The following is a 6,000-nucleotide window of genomic DNA, read 5'->3' on the forward strand; positions in this document are numbered from 1 at the left end:
GAAGATAAAGTTCAGATGGCAAATATTTTCAACAGTTACTTTTCACAAGTTGGATTTAAGCTCTCTAGAAGTATACCAACAAACTCCCATTCATTTCATAAATATCTGGGGGATAGATATCAAAGTTCTATGTTTTTCTCTCATACGAACGCACAGGAGATGATTAAAATTATATCTAGCCTAAAATCAAATAAAAGTGCAGGATTTGATAACATTGATAACAACCTTTTACAAAGAACTATGAATTATATAATTGACCCTCTTATTTATATATTCAATTTGTCATTATCATCGGGAAATATTCCAAAATCAATGAAAATTTCTAAGAAAATACCAGTCTTCAAAAAAGGTGATAGTTCTTTAGCAAGTAATTACAGACCGATTTCATTGCTTACAAACTTATCTAAAATTCTTGAAAAATTGGTTCACATACGAACCATATGTTTTTTTAAAAAGCACAACATCCTATCCGATACTCAATTTGGTTTCCGGGAAAAGAGTAGCACTTCCCAGTTCCCACGCAATACTTTCTTTAGTTCGAACAGTTGCCAAAGCTTATGGCAAGTCTTCGAATACGATTGGTTTGTTTTTAGATTTTTCAAAAGCATTCGATTCAGTTGATCATAACATTCTCCTTTATAAACTTTCTCATTATGGAATAAGAGGGGAACCACTAAAGTTGTTCAAGAATTATCTAACCGGGCGTTCACAGTTCGTTTCACTTGATTGTAATATTTCTGAACGTAAACCTGTCCTTTGTGGAGTTCCACAGGGCAGCATTCTTGGCCCACTTTTGTTCATTACTTATATAAATGATATTGATATGTCATCTAGATTGCTTCAATTTATACTTTTCGCTGATGACTCTAATATATTTCTGTCGCACCCCGACCCAGAGCAATTGACGCAAATATTCAATCATTGACGAACTAAAAAATGTGTCTAATTGGATAACAGCTAACAAACTCTCTCTTAACCTAGAAAAAACTAGCTACATGCTATTTAGCAACAAGATTACGAGACTACGAGTGTACCAAAAGATGTAATTTTCAATGATATTGTCATTCAAAGAGTGCGATCTACTAAATTTTTGGGACTGATCATTGACGAAAAACTTTCTTGGAAAGCACATATTGATAATATTTGTAAAATCATTACTCGCAACATTGGTGTCATTAGAAAATTAAGTTATTTCTTACCCCATTATATTTTGTTATCATTGTATTCAACGTTAATTTTACCTTACTTGAATTACGGAGTTGTTGCGTGGGGTAATGCAGCGAATTCTCAAACATATGAATTTGTTGTGTTCACTTAACGCGCACCGTGGCAAATCCCCTATTCCGGCGTTAAAAACTTGACAAAATAGACCCATTTTCGGCTCTTTTAACTCATATCTCAAAAACCGCTCGAGATTTTTCACGGGTTCAAACGGTTTCTTAATCTTAAACTTGTTCTACATCTCATGATATCTGTCATTTTATATTCTGATTAAAAAAACAACCGTGTTTTTTTGACTGAAAATACACAGTTTCTCGTGTTTTTGTGTGAGAGAAGCACTTTTTGCACTGTTTTGGGCTCTATCTTCTCTTACAGCGTCTGACTTTCGTATCAAATTGTCTCAGTTCAAAGACTATCAGATAGACAGATTGTAACTCTTTCTTGTGATATAAGGTTCAACCTAATTGGTTGAAAAAAACCGCCGTGTTTTTTAGGTCAAACTTTACAATCCAATGAACTTTTTTTGTATTTATCACGCATAATCTACGTTAATTGATTAGTCGCACTGCGCACGATTGTCTATTTTAGAATGCCTATCAACTCTTTATACTCTTTCCTCTCCTATCAAAAATTGAAAGGGGGTACAATATCCTCGTCCTAGATATAAGAAGAAGAAGAGAACATTTCCTTTTCATTACATGTAAAATCACGCCCATTCTTGAAAAAAAAACATTCGTCACTTCTAGGTTAAACTTTACAATGCAATTAACTTTTTTGTTCTTATCATGCACAATATCCATTAATTGGTCGCACTGTGCTCGATTGGATTTTGGAATACGATGTTCAACCTGGCAGCAGCGCGTTTTGCGTTAGATTTGGAAATCCTCGTTCCCAGACAGGGATATGTAACATGTAAGCTTTTCATACATATAAAATTCATATTGATTGATTAATATTTAGCTCCGTCAATTTTCACGTTAAATCATGCTTGTCTCATTTTAAGAAGCCAAATCCAGGGATTCTGAATAAAGTGTGCATACCGGTGCATATACGTATACGTGCAGCGCATGAACGGTGTATACACCACACAATACGCCGAATACCTTTCTATGCAATAATCACGTACACAGTACACACAATGCGCGCAGTAGTAAACAACGCGTCGCTAAGACAACTGAACCTGAACTCGGGAGTACATCGAGGGAAGGAGTACAGAATCAGAGAAAATTATTCTCACTTTTTGTCAGAAGAAAACATTTCCTTATACGTCTATATCATAACATACACAGAAGCTGCTCCGTTATCCGTATGTCGTACCACAGTCAATATCATAAACAAATTACAGTGATTCTATTTTGTCACAATTAATAAACTTAATTAGGGCAATTTATGCACCCCCAAGAAGTAGTGTTTACGGCCCGGCCTATCTCTACCACACAGACCACACAGACTTCGCACAGTTCGGTCAAGGCGGTACGCGTATCATTAACTGCCAAATACAGCCGACCCAAGCTGAATAAAACCTTCATATTAGGTGAACAAAATAGGGGGTAACAAATTCATATGTTAATAGACTTTTTATTTTACAAAAAAGAGTGATTCGTATTATTATAGTCATGCAGAATTCAGGGCACAAACAAATATTCTGTTTTTGAGAAATAATGTCTTGAAGGTTAAAGATTTATATTCTTTTCAACTCGGACAGTTAATGTACAAGTTTATCAATAAACAACCCAGGACCAAAATCCAGTTAAAACCAATTAGGGCAAAACCAATTGAAACCAGTTGGCCAACTGGTTTCAATAGGGAAATTGGAACAACTGGTTCCAATTGAAAACCAGTTGCCAATTGGTTCCAGTTAAAACCAATTGGTTCCAATTGAAAACCAGTTGCCAATTGGTTCCAGTTAAAACCAATTGGGCAACTGGAACCAGTTGGCAATTTGTGTCAATTGGTTCCAGTTGTTCCAATTTCCCTATTAAAACCAGTTGAATCCAATTGGAGGCAACTGGTTTCAATTGGTTCCAGTTGAAACCAATTGGAGGCAACTGGTTTCAACTGGAACCAGTTGAAACCAATTGGTTTCCAACTGGATCCAATTGGAACTTCCAGTTGGAATGAACTTAATTAGTTACAAATTAATTAGCATTTGCACTAACTATTGCTCATGCCAACACAGAAGCAGTGTTATATGTCTATTGATACCAATGTAAAGGGCAATGATAAAATACAGACTTTCATATGTATATATTTATATGGAAGATCTTCAGATAGATGTATTTTTATTTGATGTAATTTGGTAATAGTTAGTGGTGTACTAATTATCCTTTAATCTGTTTTAATTATAATCTATAACATTTATGAACATGGTTTTCACTGCAAAGTATTCTAAATACATATCTTTAAAAAGTGTGGTACTTGAAATTGAAAAGAGAAAAATAGATACATTGTTAATGATGATGAATCTCATAAAACATTAATCTGTGCACACTGGCAGATAATATGCAAATTAACTGGTTTCAATTGGATCCAGTTGGGTAACTGGAAAATTTCCAATTGGAAACCAATTGGAAATCATTTCCAGTTGCCCAACTGGTTCCAGTTTTATTTCCAGTTACCCAACTGGTTCCAATTAGAATTCATTTCCAGTTACCCATCTTTCCAGTTAGAAGTCATCTCCAGTTACCCAATTGCTACCAGTTAGGATTTTCAGTTACACAACTACATGGTTCAAGTTAAGATTTCCAGTTACCCAACTGGTTCCAGTTAGAAATTATTTCCAGTTGGAAGTCATTTCCAGTTACCCAACTGGTTCCAGTTAGGATTTCCAGTTGCCCAACTGGTTCCAGTTGGGATTTCCAGTTACTCAACTGGTTCCAGTTAGAAATCATTTCCAATTGGAAGTCATTTCCAGTTACCCAACTGGTTCCAGTTAGGATTTCCAGTTGCCCAACTGGTTCCAGTTGGGATTTTTAGTTACCCAACTGGTTCCAATTAGAATTCATTTCCAGTTACCCATCTTTCCAGTTAGAAGTCATCTCCAGTTACCCAATTGCTACCAGTTAGGATTTTCAGTTACACAACTACATGGTTCAAGTTAAGATTTCCAGTTACCCAACTGGTTCCAGTTAGATATTATTTCCAGTTGGAAGTCATTTCCAGTTACCCAACTGGTTCCAGTTAGGATTTCCAGTTGCCCAACTGGTTCCAGTTGGGATTTCCAGTTACTCAACTGGTTCCAGTTAGAAATCATTTCCAATTGGAAGTCATTTCCAGTTACCCAACTGGTTCCAGTTAGGATTTCCAGTTGCCCAACTGGTTCCAGTTGGGATTTCCAGTTACTCAACTGGTTCCAGTTAGAAATCATTTCCAATTGGAAGTCATTTCCAGTTACCAAACTGGTTCCAGTTAGGATTTCCAGTTGCCCAACTGGTTCCAGTTGGGATTTCCAGTTACTCAATTGGTTCCAGTTAGAAATCATTTCCAATTGGAAGTCATTTCCAGTTACCCAACTGGTTCCAGTTAGGATTTCCAGTTGCCCAACTGGTTCCAGTTGGGATTTCCAGTTACTCAACTGGTTCCAGTTAGAAATCATTTCCAATTGGAAGTCATTTCCAGTTACCCAACTGGTTCCAGTTAGGATTTCCAGTTGCCCAACTGGTTTCAATTGGTTTCAACTGGAAATTGTTAAATTCCAGTTAAAACCAATTGAAACCAGTTAAAACCAATTGAAACCAATTGAAACCAGTTGGAAATCCAACTGGTTTCAATTGGATTTTGGTCCTGGGAATTACCGTTACCTTTTGATAATATGTTTGTAAAAAATGATACAATTCATAAGCACTTCACTCGCCAGGCGAGTTCCTTTCATTTACCTTTGAATAGAACATCGTTTGCACAGAAGACATTTGTTTTTACTGGTCCAAAATTATGGAATTCTTTTTCAAAGGATATTATACAATGTAATTCAATACACAATTTCAAAGGAAAACTTAAAAAATATCTTCTGAATTCATATTAGATTATCGTTTTTCCCAAAGTAATGTAATTCAGAACTTAATATGTAAATGAGTTTATTAATTTCTCTTTGTATATATGTTTAATCGTTTTATGATTTCTGTATACTGTGTATACTGAATCATTTATTTTTATTATCATTTATTTATTTTTATTTGTTTATTTTGTATTCATTTTATATATATATATATATATATATATATATATATATATATATATATATATATTGTTTATTTCTTTATTTTATCTTATTTTTTATTCATACAATTTACATATAAAAGAGGGCCTTACACCCTACAAGCTCTGCTTTTTAGTTGGTCTCCTTCCCTTTCGATTTCATGGTATTATTGTATTATAAAAAAATGATTTAAATGTTATATTTTGTAAATATGTATATTGAACTATCATTGTAAATGTAAAAAGATTGAAAGAGAAAATAAATGAATTGAATTGAATTGAATTGAATTGAATATAGTTAGGCCAGGGACGTTAGGGTTAGGCATAAATATCATACAGTTGTAGTTAGGCAATGATACATGTATTGGCAAACATCACACTAATTAGATGATTATGCTAATTAGGCTAATTAAAAAAATGCTCAAGGTTGCCAAGGTGGCAACCAAGCTGAATTTACTTCAATATCCATCTAGAACACGAATCAACCCAAAAACCTTGTACTTCACAACTTTTCCAGGTTTGACAAATTTCTACTGGATTATATGGAAGAAGAATGCCGACGGTCAGAGCGCCATCAGCGGCATC

This window comes from Lytechinus pictus, chromosome 11, assembly GCF_037042905.1.
Source record: "Lytechinus pictus isolate F3 Inbred chromosome 11, Lp3.0, whole genome shotgun sequence".
Classification (NCBI taxonomy): domain Eukaryota; kingdom Metazoa; phylum Echinodermata; class Echinoidea; order Temnopleuroida; family Toxopneustidae; genus Lytechinus; species Lytechinus pictus.